The sequence below is a fragment of the Protomyctophum parallelum genome (genome assembly GCF_964188405.1).
Source record: "Protomyctophum parallelum genome assembly, chromosome: 10".
In the NCBI taxonomy this organism is placed as follows: Eukaryota; Metazoa; Chordata; class Actinopteri; order Myctophiformes; family Myctophidae; genus Protomyctophum; species Protomyctophum parallelum.
The window spans coordinates 22,775,205-22,793,406 of NC_139704.1; positions in this window are offsets into that span (position 1 = coordinate 22,775,205).

The window sequence follows — 18,202 nt, forward strand, 5'->3', positions numbered from 1 at the left end:
AGCAGTTTTGAAGGAGTCAAGGGATTCACATGTCTTAATGACTCTTGGTAGGGCGTTCCACATTTTGGTGGCATAGGAGCGAAATGATTTTTACCACATCTCAGAGGCAAATATTGTACTTTACTACAATTATTTGAAAACCTTAGTGACAATAGTTACTTTGTTGATTTTGATTATTATTACAAATACATTAACCACTTCAGCCCTATATTATATATACTCACCACAATGCCTTGTGAGCTTGTAGGATTTTTTTTACAGAAAAAACTTGTAGGCCTTCTGCCTAATGAGTACTTTTACTGTCAACACCTTTGTACTTTTACTCGGGTACATTTTGCATAACAGACTTTAACAGAATATTCCTACATATTGATACTTTTACCTAAGTAGTGCTCCGTCCACCACACAACTGCAGTTAATATCGGAGCTGTTTTTTTACGTCGTGTTACAGCATTAGTGGTTCCGTTGGGGTTTCTAGCTGTAGTGTTAAGAAGATGACAGCTCTTCTTCCCATAAGCACGTACTGACTGAGTGACCGTCCGAGGCGGTTTGCTTCAGTGGCCGTTGCCTAGCGTTCCTCCCCCACTCTGCAGGTGAGGCCATACGATACGGGAAGGAATGCAGGCACGCCACATTTTCTGAGCATTGCTGTGAGCCTCTGTTTGATTCAGCAGGCCGCGCACACACACATACACACACACACACACACACACACACAAACACACAAACACACAGAGGGTATGAAACAAAAGAAGCAGTGTTTGCTGAAAAGACCTGGAGCCAGGATAGCAGCAGTGAGTGACCATTGGGGAAAGATTTGTCACGCTCACCCTGGGGGCAATGTTCATTGAAGTTTTGCCAGCATTTGGGTCTCTCGCCGTGCATACACCATATAGCACACAATGTCCGCACCGGTTAAGTCGTGTGTGGTTTTGATTTCCTTTTCAAACCACTCTATGCATGTGTACTTCAACACTAGTACTATCTGTTTGTGATTTGGGTGACCATCTATAAGGTCTTTAGAAGTCGATCTAAACCAAGGGGTGGTGGGTGAGGAACTGAGGATCCATCGAGTCGCAGGCACGGAGAACACATGCCAACACAATGAAGTATTACACATATCTTCTATAGTTTATTATACACACAGATTAATATATACAGTAAGAACAGATAAGAGGAACAGAGGACGTCCCTAGCAGATTATGGAAACAAAGATAAGAACAGAATGAACATGAACAAGCATGCATCTCATATCATATTGCAATACAGTCAGTCCGTACAGTAGATAGTAGATACAGTAGTAGACAGTCATCGTGTCATGCATGGTTATCAATATGCTTGTGCAGATAAATTATTTGTCACTGAGTCAGGCAGCTGAGGTCATAAAATCATAACACTATCGTTTTTGTTTTGTGTTATGTTTATGTCCGTTTATATCTTGTTTCCAATAACACAGACAAGTTCATATCCCAAATATAAGAAACCTAAATGAGACAGCACTGCAGTATTATATGCCAGGCATACATACAGTGATTGTATCCCATTTAAGTCTTTGCAAGTCATGCATGTACATGTATTCATGGCAATAATAATAATCATGTTTATTAGTCCATGCCAGTGTGTTAATAATCACCTTCTTTGCTGTCTTTAAAGGTATATTCAGTGATTTAACTTAAATTCAAATATCACTTCTTTTTTTGTTTTGTTGTGATAATCCTCCCTACTATAGAGTGTGCTGACCATATTAGGAGTTCCTCCCTGTCCCCAGTTAACCCCTGGGGTCAAATAAACCCTAGGTTTCGTTTTTGGCTGGGTGGCCCAGCCTTCATCCAATCAGGATAGATAGGGGCCTTCCACCAATCATGATCGAGCGGGGGCGGGCCTTGGTGTGTGTGCTGTTGGCCTGTTGCGTGTCCCGCCACTGTAGTGCGTGCATATGCACATCTTGTTACCGGGGCGCACCAGGTTTTTTTTCCCCAAATCACCCAAATCACTGAATGCTCCTTTAACGTTAAGCCTATATTACCAGAAGATAGGCTACTGAGACACAGTGCCTCAGAGACGGTAGAACTACAGTACACAGTAGAATAGTACTCTCAAAAAGCTTAGCGAAATGTTTGAGAGCACCATGTAAAGAAAAACACCTAATTGTTGTCAGTCAACAACAGCCATGCATCCCTTCAGCAAGACAGTCTCTACCTGCTCTCCCTCCCCCCGAGAACTATCTAGTTAATAATAGATGTCAAGAATGTAAAAATAGTATGCGTGCAGATAGTCACACGTACGCCATGCAGGTGTATGCACGGTGTGCGGTTGAGTGTGCACACCAGTAAAGACCAAACCACACCAAAGGGTCAGGACGAAACGTTTTTTTAAGGTCAACCACACCAATGCAACTCAATGAGTTGGATTGGGGGGGGGGGGGTTTACCTTAAAACGGTTTTGTCCGAATAAAGGAGTCCCTAGCGGTGTGGTTTGGGCTTAAGAGGCTGTGAATCTCTCAGAGAGTGAGTCCGGGCAGGCCCCAGCCATCTGCTCGCCCAGACCGTGGAAAGGAAGCAGGCTAATTGCATTTGGGCCTTTAAATCTACAACTCCTGGCTCAGCATGTTACCAGCCAGTCCCTAGATGGAACAGGGAAAGGGAACAACTCCCCCAAATGTTGATATGACACACACACACACACACACACACACACACACACACACACACACACATCCTCACACAATGAGCACTCTCCCTGCCTGTTTGCTAATCCCTGTATTTCCTGGGGTTGACATTGAACTGAACCACTCATCCACATGGGCTCTCTGCAGCAGCCGAGCTTCTTTAACAACACACTGACTGATTTATGTCCTCTATAGAGCAGTGGTTCTCAAACCTTTCCATGTCAAGGACACCTAAATCGACATTTATTAGCCAAGGATATAGTATATGCCAAGGAACCCCCTTTTTGACGCTTCTAGCAGTGATTCTCAACCATTTTCATTTCAATCACCCCCTGGTTGCACATGCATTGGGCTGCAGACCCACATTATCTCTGGGAGCCCAATTTATATCGTAAAATCGATGATAATGTAACTGAGAGTGTACAAATGGAACCAAATGGACCCGTTAGGGTTCCATTCTTACACGCTCAGAGTTACAGTCTCGCACCTTCCTACCTACATGACTGCCTGCCTAAATATGTCCCAAACCGCCCCCTAAGGTCTTCCACCGCCGGCCTGCTCGCTTTGCCCCAAAAAATGGCAACTAAAAAATACGGGGAAGCAGCTTTTTGCTTCTACGGGCCGTCGGCATGGAACAAGCTCCCACTGTACCTTCGTCAGGCAGCCTCTGTAGACATTTTTAAAGCTCAGCTCAAGACCCACTTCTACAACATCGCCTTTAATTGATCTTATATTTTTTATTTTTCATGTCCTCACTGTACTGCATTACTGCTTGTTTTTTAATGTCATTGCCTTGCTTTTCTTTTATTCTCCATTGTTCTGTAAAGCACTTTGAGCTGCATTTCATGTCATGAAAGGTGCTATACAAATAAAGTTTTATTATTATTATTATTATTATAAGGGTCCCTTTGGTTCCTAACTATCATTAAGCTGGGGACCCCCTGGAACTCCCTCAAGGAGCCCACTGTGGGATCCACTGCTGTAGAGTCAGACCCCTGATTACAACATGTTGACAGATGTGGACTTAATGTGTGTGCACTGCACGCAGTCCGACTCGAGGGCTTGCATCATTTCTAACTCTCCCTCCACCGCGTTTTGCAACATATCGAGTTGAGCAACTCCCTTCATGGATGAGCGCAGCGTAAATCTGGGACAAAAAAAAAGAAAAAACTGGGGGAGGCACATGGCGGTGGGATGCTGTGTGCAATTACTGCTAATGATATGCCTCCATGCAAGCTGTGGCCATAATTAGGTTTTGGAGGAGGCCAGGGCCTTGCACGATGCACAGCAAAAGATGCTCGAAGGGGAAAGAGTGCACAGCAGCAGCAGAGGCTCACCGGGCAGAGCTGCACTCACTCAGTCAGGACACACTGCTCTGCTCAGACAACGTGTCTGCTAAACACAGATTAGACACGTTGGGTGGTCCGGTGTCAAGGAGTAACATGATGCGGATGTTAATGGAATTGTCTCCCGGAACTCGGCTAAAACCTTCGGGCTTATTTCAGGAGGGAGAGGGTGTGGCGTTACACAAGTTGATTGGATTGGATTCAGTTAATGTACAACTGATTATTTTCCTTTTTGTAATCTTCCCTGATCTTTTCATACTCCATATAAACAATGACTTTACATGGTCACTGCTCCCGGACTTATTATTGTTACAGTCTTTCATTGCCCAATAATAAATGCCAATGGTAAATGGTGTATTTATATAGCGCCTTTATCCAAGGAGCTTTACATAGAATTAGGAATGCAGTGTCTTGCTCAAGGACACTTCGACACTAACATTGGGGGAGCCCAGGTTTTTGCCATCCGGCCATTCTACCCCTGAGCCACCTTCACCGCCACCCCACAATAGGTGGAATGTTTCCATCCCCGTTACTGTGATGTCTTTTGCATTGTGCTTCCATAGTTGAACCCCATCCAGCCTGTCATATCTCTCTTGACGCTCCACCTGTCCTTAGTGTTACTGGGCAAATGACACGCTGGCTCAAAAACAAGCCCTGGCACATAGCGGCCCTCACGCAGCCCAAGAGACATGCACAGGACCAGTGGTGATTTCGTCGACTAAAACTATGACGAAAAATGTTCGTCTACTACCTTTTTTCACTGACGAAAACTAAATGGAAACTACATGAAAACTAAGCTACGATGACTAAGACTATAAAGACAATTTCGTCAACAAATAAAAACTAGACTAAAATGTTAGGAATGTTATACAAGCTCACAGCTTGTATATCTGATATTTTCAGCAAGTATAAAATCAGCCATCATTTTAGTCGACTAAATGAACTGCAGATTTGGTCGACTAAAATATTATGACATTTAGTCGACTAAAACTAGACTAACACCAAAACATCCCATGTGACTAAAATATGTAAAACTAAAGGAAGTTTCATTCCAAAGACTATGACTAAAACTATAATAGAAATGTGCTGCCAAAAACAACACTGCAAATGCAGGGCACCAGTCATTACTCATGTTTGTGATTTGTATTGACAGCGAAGGCTTGCTGGTCAGGCTTTATATATACAGTATGTTGGTCATTTTATTGATCACTGAGTGGCTTTTGTCCCCCATTTGCTTTCAGTTTCAATATCCTGCTTACACCCTCTCCCTCTATCTCTGTCTCTCTCTACTGCCCAGCTCTCTTACTTCTCTGTGTATTATATTGAAGTGCAACTGCAGAGTCTGCCGTTATTCTGCAATTGGCATTTCACTATAATTAGCCTCTATCCGTAAAGTCCTATCCAGACAGGATTATTATTACCGGGCGTGTCCAGTTATGTAATGTTTACTGGTGTATTTCAGTGATTTTTGGTACTTGAATTGTTGCAAACTGGCTTACTCCAAATGTTAATGCACATTACTGTTCAGTAATCCAAAATATATGAGGGTTAGTTTTTTTAATCAAATTTAGCTTAACCATGTCATGCGATATGTAGTCTCTCATGACAGACGTTTTGGCTCCCACAGTTTTATAAAGCTTACACCTACGCTACGTACAGGTTTGTACTTCTGAAGCTCGGAAAATGAGTAGAACTAGAAATCGAATGGCGGATGTCACGTAATTTCCCAATTTATGCTTTGCCTGTTCAGTTGTGTAAATGTTGCTACATGGAAACCAAGCCGATATTTGCTTGGCAGAAATAAAAAAATCTTATACTGCAGGTATCTTATATTTAACTAGAAAAAGTGCCCTTCTGGGCACAGGTCTCCACCAGGATAGGAATGTAGGACATTGCAGCTTGCCTTCATCTGGTGGTTGGATAAAAGGGCAACAAAAGTAAATTAGAGGTAAAAACACTTTTCGGCCAGTTATAGCGCCACCTTGAGGCTGAGTTGAAATTGTTCATGTGGCATTTCTTCCTCGGCCTAGTGGGAATGTGCGTGCACAATTTCACGGAAATCACGCGATGTGTTCATGATTTGCAGCATTTTGTTTGAAACTGAGCACTCCTGTGAACTTTGGAAGCCAATCTTAACCAATCAGGATGGAGTCTGAGAAATCTGAAAGACCCGTTTCGTTGAATGGCTCTAGAGAGACTGTGTACCAATTTGCGATGTTTGGACAAAATCTGTAGGTGTAGGCCTACTTGTTTTGCACAAAGCGGCCTCCTGGTGGCGCTATAACAGGCCGTTCTGGAGATTTTGGGGCAGAGGTTTATCGTTGGCATCCAGGGAGTGTGTGTGCAAAATTTGGCATCGACCGGGTTGTTTTGCACAAAGCGGCCTCCTGGTGGTGCTATAACAGGCCGTTCTGGAAATTTTGGGGCAGAGGTTCATCGTTGGCATCCAGGGAGTGTGTGTGTGCAAAATTTGGCATCGACCGGGTTAACGGTGCCGGAGATTAGCTGCTCACGGACACACACACGGACGGACGGACGGAGTGCAAAACATACTCTCCCCCCATGCCTTCGGCCTGGTGGAGACAAAAGTACATTTTGTGAACACTTATTGGTTATGATTGGTCTAATATCCTTCCAGTCTGACTCTGAAGAGCAGATGATGGCTCCCTCTTCTCAACCAGGTGGTATAAGTCAAAGATTGTTGAAAAGGTAAGGCATGATTATAACTATCCCAAACCCTAACCTCACAGGAAGCCACAGGTGATTTGTAACCCGCAGCACAGGTGATTTGTAACCCGCAACACGGGTGATTTGTAACCTGCAGCACGGGTGATTTGTAACCCGCAGCACAGGTGATTTGTAACCCGCAGCACAGGTGATTTGTAACCCGCAGCACAGGTGATTTGTAACCCGCAGCACAGGTGATTTGTAACCCGCAGCACAGGTGATTTGTAACCCGCAGCACAGGTGATTTGTAACCCGCAGCACAGGTGATTTGTAACCCGCAGCAGGGGTGATTTGTAACCCGCAGCACAGGTGATTTGTAACCCGCAGCACAGGTGATTTGTAACCCGCAGCACAGGTGATTTGTAACCCGCAGCACAGGTGATTTGTAACCCGCAGCAGGGGTGATTTGTAACCCGCAGCTCAGGTGATTTGTAACCCGCAGCACAGGTGATTTGTAACCCGCAGCACAGGTGATTTGTAACCCGCAGCACAGGTGATTTGTAACCCGCAGCACGGGTGATTTGTAACCAGCAGCACGGGTGATTTGTAACCCGCAGCACGGGTGATTTGTAACCCGCAACACAGGTGATTTGTAACCTACAGGTCGGACACAGGGGGTCTGACTTAAGGGCAGTCGCCCTTGTCACTATAGGTTAATTTATGAATAGAATGTAAGCACATTGGGTAATAGACCACAGACTATCCCTAACAGATTGGCCTTACACAGTCCAGCCATGTATATGTTGACTGCAGCTGAAGAGAGATATCGAAAATCTGTATGCCTTGGTTTGATTGATTTATTGATTGAATACTTCATTGTCAGAAATGTAATCAGTACACTCAGCAGCCAGAGTTTTAACTAGAACTAAGATGACATATTACTCCAGTTTTGGCTTCACTGCACTTGTTTTTAGGATTGATTTTAAAAAAAAATTACTTGTGTATAAAGCTCTCAATGGTCTCGCACCTTCCTACCTACATGACTGCCTACCTAAATATGTCCCAAACCGCCCCCTAAGGTCTTCCACTGCTGGCCTGCTCGCTTTGCCTAAAAAAATTGCAACTAAAAAATACGGGGAAGCAGCTTTTTGCTTCTACGGGCCGTCTGCATGGAACAAGCTCCCACTGTACCTTCGTCAGGCAGCCTCTGTAGACATTTTTAAAGCACAGCTCAAGACCCACTTCTACAACATTGCTTTTAATTGATATTTTATTTTTTGTTATTCATGTCCTCACTGTATTGCATTACTGCTTGTTTTTTAATGTCGTTGCCTTGCTTTTCTTTTTTATTCTCCATTGTTCTGTAAAGCACTTTGAGCTGCATTTCATGTCATGAAAGGTGCTATACAAATAAAGTTTTATTATTATTATTATTACACTGAGTACAGGGTACAGTCAAAAGGAAATGTAATCAGTACAGGGTACAGTCAAACAGAAAAAACATCTCAACAATGATCCCTGTCAAAACATTGTCCGAAATAATATATCACTGACATAATTATGTCAAAAAAGACTGCCGCCTTTTCCACATTTCATCATGTCATTCCAGGAAGAGGAATGCACTGGCTTTGCTGATCAGGGTGTGGTTCCGTTAAGCATTTACAGTACACGACAGCCTGAGGGCCTGACCGAGCAGACGTGACCTGGACAAACACACGTTGAGGATCTTGGCGACAGGAAGCGGCTGTCAGATGACGTTATGATGGACTTTGAAGCTCAACAGTGTGTATCTGTCTGCCCCCTCTCTTCCATCGCTAGCCTGCACACATTTCACACAGGGAGTTCTCAGATATTTATATGAGTGGATAGATTGAGTAAACACTCTTGTCAAGACCATTTTTATTTATCCCAGGTTGCATCATTTCTCATCATCATCATCTTGTTCTCAGTAGTTCATTGCAGTGAGCAAACAATGAGTCCCTCATAGCATCTTGTGGGGGTTCGGTTCTGGTGCCCAGAAGCTGTAAGCACCAGGCCCTGGGCTCCATAGCAGCTGTCTTTATGCTCCAAAGACTCCACAGAGAAAGATAGATGCCCTGCCCCCAACTCTACCCTACCAGCCTGTCTCCTCACGCTGCTGGAGCTGAATGGGGGGGATGGTAGGATTCTAAAGGAAAACACAAGGAGAGTCGAGAAGACATTCCATGCTGTTTGATGTGAAATGACACGTCACACAATGACAATGAAGTGTGACAGATATCGACTGAATATTTGTCTTTGTCTTTTCTCAAGGAATATGGCATGGAAATTCTATTCATTATGGCCAAAGTCTCCCCGTCTCTCATTCCTTTGTATATCTCTTTCCGTTGCTGCGCTCCTGCATATCACCGCCTCCATTGTTCCCTAGGCTGGTGCTGGTGTTCCTTAATCCTTAAGCCACATCCAGGTGAAACATTCTTCACAGTCTTAAACCAACAGTGTCATGTAACATTGTCTTGTGTATAGGAAGGAAAATAGTCAAACCCACAAACCATTCATATCCATCTGGTGTTTGAGTGGGATGAAAATATAGGATTGGGTGAGCTGACTAATGCTTATGTGTCAGAATCAAAATTGCCGACAAAGGTTCTTTGTTGTGTTTTATAACACATCTGTGCCATGTAAAAAAACAACAACTATACATTTATTTATAGTTACTGTGCGTGTGTACTGTGCTCTGTATACTGTATTGTAGTGTACTGTGCTCTCTATTGTACTTTTTTTTTTTAATCTTTTAGAAATGACAATTGCCGTGTGGGGGTTCCCGGAACATCCAGACCACCCAGGAACGTGCCCAGGGCTCGTACTGTACTCTGTGCCACTTTACTCTGTGCTGTACTCTACTACGCCACTTTAGGTGTTCCTGCTGTCTATGCTCAGATACAGAGACAGACAGACACACATACATAGGGACACACATAGCTGCGTAATGGAGCGGAGGCACCGCTCAAAAAGTACAGGAGGGACTCTGTTGAAAGGTCATTCTGTGTTTATGGATGGCTACTTGCACCTCAAATGTTAAGGGGTTGAAGGGCCTGACGTGTGAGTGCCATTTGACCTTGAAACAGAAGGAAAAGTAAATGACATTTTCAACCCACAAATATCAAAGCTAGTACATCTGAGCTTCCAGTGAAAGATTGATATCCTCCATTGTGTTCATTCTCCATGGCTCCCTGTTTCCCTTTAAATGTTTATTTTAGTCACATTTGTTGTTGTTGGATCTTACAGACACAGGACAGATTGAAGAGACGGGGGAGAAGCAAAATAAAATGAAACCATGACTCAACCGAGCATGAAACGCTCACTGAGTCACCAGAACGTCTCTCCCTGACTCCACGAAGCTGCTTTTTCTTGACTTTGTTCACACTAGTTTAATAGCTCAGTTCTCACTACGCTGTTAAATCCCCAGTTTGTAAAAATGGACCCACTCAGGATATGCCTAAAGCCATATTGCATTCTCTATCAGGAATAGTTAAAGTGAATAATACTACAAAATAACATTGTATTAATCCGTGGGCAATGAATCGTTTATGTGAACGAGGCAGTGCTGTTTCAATTGCGGAGAAGAAAGTACAGTATGTTTCCCTTTAGTTTTTTTTTTGGGTACACACAGACTTGCTGACTTACAGATGTATCAAATAATATAATGAAGTTATTCACTTAAAGCTTCTGGATAGAAAATGTTGGTGGTTTTGCCATCTGGAGAGAGCATGTACAGATTGTTATCATTTCCAATGAGCTGACCCTGAGTGAAGCTGGGCGGCTGGAGGTTGAGGCTACATGCATGCGTAGATTGTACTTTTTGGGCAGAATGTTTCTATGGGGTGAAATATATAGCCTAAAAATCTATTTATGATGGTTGGAGAATATGCTTAGCATATTGGGATGTTCATAGAAAGGTTGTTCATGCCAATGCCGATGTTTTGGCGTGGTCATCATGGGCATGCCATGCTGTCTTTGGACTGTTTTGGCATGGATGCGACATTGTGTTTTATAGGCAGTGTAGCCTATAGGTCTTAGCATGAGCTTGGTGTGCGGTTTACGGGGGAGCGTGGCTGTTATGGGGGCATGCATGGCGTTTAAGGGGGGCTTATTTTATCATGTGGGCGTTGCCATTTTTCAACCTGGGTTGTAGTAGGTGTGCATAAGAGACACACACACACACACACACACACACACACACACACACACACACACACACACACACACACACACACACACACACACACACACACACACAAACAATGTTTTGTTCATTGAACTTCTTGATTCTTTAAACTTCAACTTTCTTGTGATGTTGTAGAATAGGAAATATGATGTATGTTGTAGTATTGGGTTGTTCATGGCATGCCATTGTTTTTGTTGTGTATGGTTGTGACATGCCGTACGTGTTTGGGCTGCTTTGGTGATATGGTTGAATGTAGTGTACGTTAAAGATATTTTGTTTTGTGTTGTTAAACCATGGTCATGGTTTTCTGTTGACAAGGTTTGATCATATAGGCCAGGGGGAGCTGTTAGCTATATAGTTCCAGGAAGTGAGGTACCAGGAACATCTATGAAGGTACAGGAAGTGATTGAGGCAGCTTGGGGTTCCATTTTAGGTATCAAAAAGAGTGTTCATGGTGCTGGTTTGTCAAAGAGACTATTTTAAGGCCAATACTAAACCATAATCAGATATTGATGAGTTTGGTCAAGGAACATTTCTGAGGATTTTGCTCTGAATCAGTTCAGAGCTTTTGGACATAGGGGAACATACCTGCTGTGCGGCCTCCTGACTTGAAATTTGGGTGAGGAGGAATATTCTTTTTTTCCATTTTTGTTTGTTTGATCCAGTTTAAGTAAATTAAGTCAGATACAGATATTGCAATTTAATTCCAAAAGCAACAGTTTCATGTTTTCCTTTTGGTCGGCAATACAGTTTGATTACAGTATAAAGAATTACTTTAGGTCATTTCTTGTAGTTCTTCAATATAACTCAGACATACAATTGTATGGTTCTGATTGTTCTAACATGCCGTGTAGCCCTCCAAGCAGAACCCAATGGTACTGAAGTTTCTGACATTTTGTTCGACCCAGTCCATGGGGTCCTGTTGCATCACTACCATGCCACCTGGTACGCGGCCATTCATAAAACATAAACAACATGGATAACGCCTGTCTGCGCTATTTGACGACATTTTTCCGTGTGAGGCTTTCTGAATATGTGAAGTATAAGTACCCATACATGCCGCTGCGAATATCTCCTGTGGCGCGGAAGCCGTTAAGTATTTTTAATCTTTGTTTGACCGATTTGGTCACTTTGATTCTTCTCTTCCTTCCTTGTTTATTGACACCTCATTGTACCGCCTATCTGGCAAGCTAGTGGCGCTATAGCTATGACACAGCAGATCAGAGGCAGGGACGTAGCCGCACAAGCCAACCGCACACCGGGAGGCGGTACAATAAACGGTAAACAAACAAGAAGAAATAAAGCGACCAAATCGGTCAAACAAAGATTAAAAATACTTAACGGCTTCCGCGCCACAGGAGATATTCGCAGCGGAATGTATAGGTACTTAAAGTTCCCGAATTCAGAATAACTTAAACTAAAACAGGCCGTCAAACGGCGCAGATTCTATCTTAGAGAGCATGTTTACTTCCGCGTTCCGGAATTCCCATACGAAAATATAGTCATGACCAGGGACCCAGAAAGAAAAGCTTTATGTAGGGTCCCGAAAGGGGCTACATGCCGTGCTGACCTTGCCCATGAACTTCTGCGGATCACTCCGCTGTGCACATTTTCAGCCCAATTCGACCTGGGGTGTGGCCGTGCATAAACGATACACAACTTTATTATGTATACAACACTGTTTTTATAAAGCATTATGTTGATAGAACACACATCTTGGTACTGGTAAAGTGACTCTTTTCATTCACCCCAAAACCCTCCCCCATTTTGGGATTTCCACAACTTCAAGAGTATACTACAATGTACCTCTGTTTGGTTTCTTTATATAAGGAAAGTTTTTTGCAGTATTTACAGCAAAAGTGTAGTTAATGTCAGAAAAGGTTTATTTCTAAGGCGGAGGAGATTTATTTGAGGCATTTCAGAGAATCCAGTTAGGATGAGTTATGGACTGGAATAGGTGTGGTTCGTGGTTGTACATCATAATACTAAGAACAGCATGTCCAACAATAGTCTACACATCACACCCATCTGTAAGTCACAGTCCAGTCACTCTGAGAGATTTGGCAATCTCATGTCAAATGTGTCAGCAGTAAAAGACAAAGGACATTTGGTTCAAGAAGACACCTACAGTGTATTGTTATATACAAATTGATGAAGGTGTATCATATATATTAGCCGCAATTTGCAACTCTAGATTTTTTTAATAATGGGATTAATCTAGAGTTGCAATACCCTCCATTGACTCCCCACTCATCCAAAATGTATTTCCGTTCTGCTTGTATTAAACAACATTACACTCACCAACATTGCAGCTCTAGGCCAACCTTTTATTATCCTCTTTCAATCTGCAAAGCGTTTGTTTCATAAAAATCCACCGTAGACATGTTATGAGCTACTTTCTGTCAAGAAATTCTGTGCAGGTGATTCTCTTTTTAAGTGTTGGCGTTTGAAAGCACTTGTTTTTATTAACAGGTCGCACTGCTGTCTCCTGCATTATGTGCAAATTCGAAACAGGTGCTATGCAGGGCCGTTCAGTGACTTCGAGTGGTTCCAAACTCCAACAGAAAAAGAATCACAGGTGCACAGAATTTCTTGACAGAAAGTAGCTCATAACATAGCCTACATGTCTATGGTGGATTTTTATGAAACAAACGTTTTGCAGATTGAAAGAGGATAATTCAAGCTTGGCCTAGAGCTGCAATGTTGGTGAGTTTAACGTTGTTTAATACAAGCAGAACGGAAATACATTTTGGATGAGTGGGGAGTCAATGGAGGGTATTGCAACTCTAGATTCATCCCATTATTAAAAAAATCTAGAGTTGCAAATTGCGGCTAATATGATACACCTTCATCAATTTGTATATAACAATACACTGTAGGTGTCTTCTTGAACCAAATGTCCTTTGTCTTTTACTGCTGACACATTTGACATGAGATTGCCAAATCTCTCAGAGTGACTGGACTGTGACTTACAGATGGGTGTGATGTGTAGACTATTGTTGGACATGCAAGCAGATCGCAAACGCAATTTGGATGAGTGGGGAGTCAATGGAGGGTAAAAAACGAATCTATTAAATTAAACTGAATTTAAGGATACACCTCCCTAGGCTAGGACGTCTTTTTCTGGTATCGTTCTATTTTGTGACCCATTCACGTACTGTATCAATGAAGGTGACATTTAATTTAGCAAGCAAGCAATTGTTTTTAAGTGTGTGCAGTGTCAATCAGAATAATCTCAGGAGAGCGATAACAACAGTATTGTGGGAGGCATACTATGATCCGACGGAGCAATGATCCGACGCGCATTGGTCCGAGGTTAGCCCCTCTCGGAACCCTCCGTAAAGCTTTTCTGAAATTTGGATGTCACTTTGCGTAGGGTCCCTGTACGTATCTATATTTTCGTATGGGAATGTTGGAACGCGGACATAAATATCCTCTGTAACATCGTGTCTTCTTTTCGTTTGAGTTATTCTGAAGGAAGCCGTTAAGTATTTTTAATCTTCGTTTGACCGATTTGGTCAGGGAGGTCAATAAACAAGGAAGGAAGAGAGGAATCAGAGCTACCAAGTACCAATCGGTCAAACAGATTAAAAATACTTAAAGGGACACTTCTCCCTTTTTGCAAAAGAATATATGTTAATGACGTTTAGAAGCTTTAGAACACTTTCCTGGGGGTCTTTGTGTGTGTAATGTGTGATTTTAGATATTTTAGATTGTAGCAGTGAGCACAGTGTCTCTGATGTCATGGACACTGGTCTCACTACCTTCCTGGACTACAATTCCCATAATTCTTTGGTGCACTGCTCCTCCTTGTGGATAGGGGGAGAGCTGTCTTACTGAGACAACATGTAGTCCAGGAAGGAAGTGAGCCCAGTGTCCATGACATCAGAGACACTGTGCTCACTGCTACAATCTAAAATATCTGAAACCATATATTACACACATAAAGACCCCCAGGAAAGTGTTCTAAAGCTTCTAAACGTCATTAACATATATTATTTTGCAAAAAGGGTGAAGTGTCCCTTTAAGTATTTTTAATCTGTTTGACCGATTGGTACTTTGTAGCTCTGATTCCTCTCTTCCTTCCTTGTTTATTGACATCCCATTGTACCGCCTAGCTGGCTAGCTAGTGGCTATAGCTAAGACAGAGCAGATCAGAGGCAGGAACGTAGGGACGCACAGCTAGCCAACCCCGCAGCTGGAGGCGGTACAATGGGATGTCAATAAACAAGGAAGGAAGAGAGGAATCAGAGCTACCAATCGGTCAAACACAGATTGAAAATACTTAACGGCTTCTGCGGCAAAGGAAGATTCTCAGCGGTTTCCGTTAAAGAATGAGCAGACCCAGGGGGTCCCGAGAGGGGCTAGGTTAGGGTGAGGGTTTGAGGTAGGTTGTCGATCAGACCAATGCATCGGACCAATGCTCCGTCGGACCAAACACTGTGTGTCAGATTCAGCAATATTGATAATAATCAAAAAGCTGTCACAATATTGGAGTGCATGTTTTGATTATCAATATTGCTGAGTCTGACACACATTAACCAGAGGTTAGCCTCGATACCCAGGCTTTCATTTCGTCTGCGCGAAAGATGAAAGCCTGGAAAAAGCCGTGGGCTGAACCAGTCTAAAAGTGGGAGTCAACCCTTCCGCGTAGGCGTCGCTCTAAATGATGTGACGTAGCGCTGCACTAGGGGGGAGAGGAGGGGCCGGGGGTGACGGACAGATCGATGAGATCCAATCAGGGTGCGCGCTTTTCTGAGACGCGACCCTCCCATCTAGGCCAGAAATGTCTCTGCTTAGGTCAGGCTAACCAGAGGTAGGCCTACAAACATGTTATATGTGTGAAGGTGTGGCATACACACTGTACAATCTATGGGTCCATTTGGTTCCATTTGTACACTCTGTGTGAGTTACAAGTGAATTGATTAACACTTGGAACTTGAGTGTTTGACATTCCCTGATCAGGGTGTGTTTATGTTAATGTGTGGGCCTATAACCTATCGTGCCATCTGTCCTCTATTCTACCTCGCCTGTCTGTCCATCTTTCTGTCTTCTTTCTTTCTGTCTGCACACACACGCAGACAGAAAGACTGACAGACAGACGAGCACATGTTCACGGAGATTCATTCATGTGTGCACACACACTCCACACAGGCAGGCAGGCAGGCACACATACACCCTCAAAGACTGGAACGGCAGTATTATTTACTGTAACCAATCCAGCTGGCTTATCTCCCTGCATCTATTTGGCTGGCCTCTATAGCACAGTATTCATGCATCAGGATTTATTCCTCGTCGTACGACAGAGTGGCATGATAAAATTAGACAGTCTACAAGCTCACAACGCAGTGCGTCGCTGCACATTGTGAGCTTGAAGATCTCCTATTTTCAGAGTGTGAAGCGGCCGGTCATATACAACAACATTTAAATCAGGCCCGGTTTAGGCTATATTATGTGTGTCTGCTCTCTGCTGCTGCTGGCTCCGTTCTTTATCTGTGTGTTGTTATGGACCACAGCATGCGCCTACATCAAAAGCATCGCGGGCACAATAGAAAGGAACATTCCAAGAAAGCCAGCTCACAGTGACTTATTATCCCGGGACACTAGAGAGCCATGGGGCCGTTACAATATACTGTTCTTACTGTTAAACCTGATCGTGTCAGATTTAGGGGTTGCATGGGCGTCTCATGTATAGGGACATCTCTGTGTCTGTGATCCTATCGGATAAACCTGATATACCTACCGTCCTTGACGGTGGCTAAGATATACTGTACATGTATACGAAGGAGGATACTAGGATAGTAAAACCAGGGATGTTTTTGGCAGCACATTTCTATTTTAGTTTTAGTCATAGTCTTGACTTGAAAAGTTTTCATTTGGAGTCACCCGAAATGTTTTAGTGTTTTAGTCTAGTTTTCGACTAAATATCATAAGATTTTAGTCGACTAAATCTACAGGTGATTTAGTCGACTAAAATGTGTTTTGTTCTGCCTTGATGCCGTTGTAATAGCTGATTTTACACTTGCTGAAAATAGTAGATCTACAAGCTCACAACTGCGACGTGTTGTGAGTTTGTAAATCTTCTATTTTCAGCATGCTACCAAGTGTAAAATGTCTTGTGTCTTTTACTTATACTGGATCTCTTGTCCACTAGTCCCTTCCTAACATTTTGGTCTAGTTTTTATTTGTTGACTAAATCGACTGTATATTTAGCAGTGGTGGAAAAAGTACAAACATATTTTACTTAAGTAGAAGTACTGATTCTCTACTTGAAAATTACTTAAGTAAAAGTACAAAGTGCCCATTAAGAAAGTTACTTAAGTAAAAGTATAAAAGTACCTCAAATAAAATGTACTTAAGTACAAAAAGTACCCTGGCGTAAAATGTACTTAAGTATAAAAGTAAAAATTACAAAGTACAAGTACAAAGTACAAAATACAAATTATTTTCAAAATGAATACAAAGAAATGAAGTTCCAAAATTGTCATCCTGTCAAAGTGGCTTTATTCCAAAAAATTAAATAGCATACAAATACTCAAAATACAGTACCCCCAACAGCATACATCAATAACATACAGGACCCCCAATAACATGCATAATTAACACAAGACCTTCATGTTACGTTGCCAAACCGACCATGCAGAGGTTCAACCAGCACTGGGGCACCCAGTTCCCCATTGCTAGTTGAACCTCTGCATTGTTGTTTATGCAATGTGCAACTTTAATGCATTTGGGTTTGAACGAAACATGTCTCCGGAGAAAGTGGTCTCCGGACATCACTATGAGAAACACTGCTGTACTATAATCACACATGGGGGGGAAAATAATAAATAAACAAAAATAAATAAAACATTTTGAACCTGGGAGGCCGAGGTTCAACAACACTGGGGCACCCAGTTCCTCAGTGCTAGTTGAACCTCGGCCTCCCAGGTTCTGAAACACATGTTAAAGTAAATCCTCCTAGCGACCCAAGGGGCATCGATTCTCTGGACATCACTGCTGTTACGCTGTATAATCACACATATGGCCCGGGGCACACAAGACCTCCATGTTGCGTTGCCAAACAGACCATGCAGAGGTTCAACCAGCACTGGGGCACCCAGTTCCCCATTGCTAGTTGAACCTCTGCATTGTTGTTTATGCAATGTGCAACTTTAATGCATTTGGGTTTGAACGAAACATGTCTCCGGAGAAAGTGGTCTCCGGACATCACTATGAGAAACACTGCTGTACTATAATCACACATGGGGGGGAAAATAATAAATAAACAAAAATAAATAAAACATTTTGAACCTGGGAGGCCGAGGTTCAACA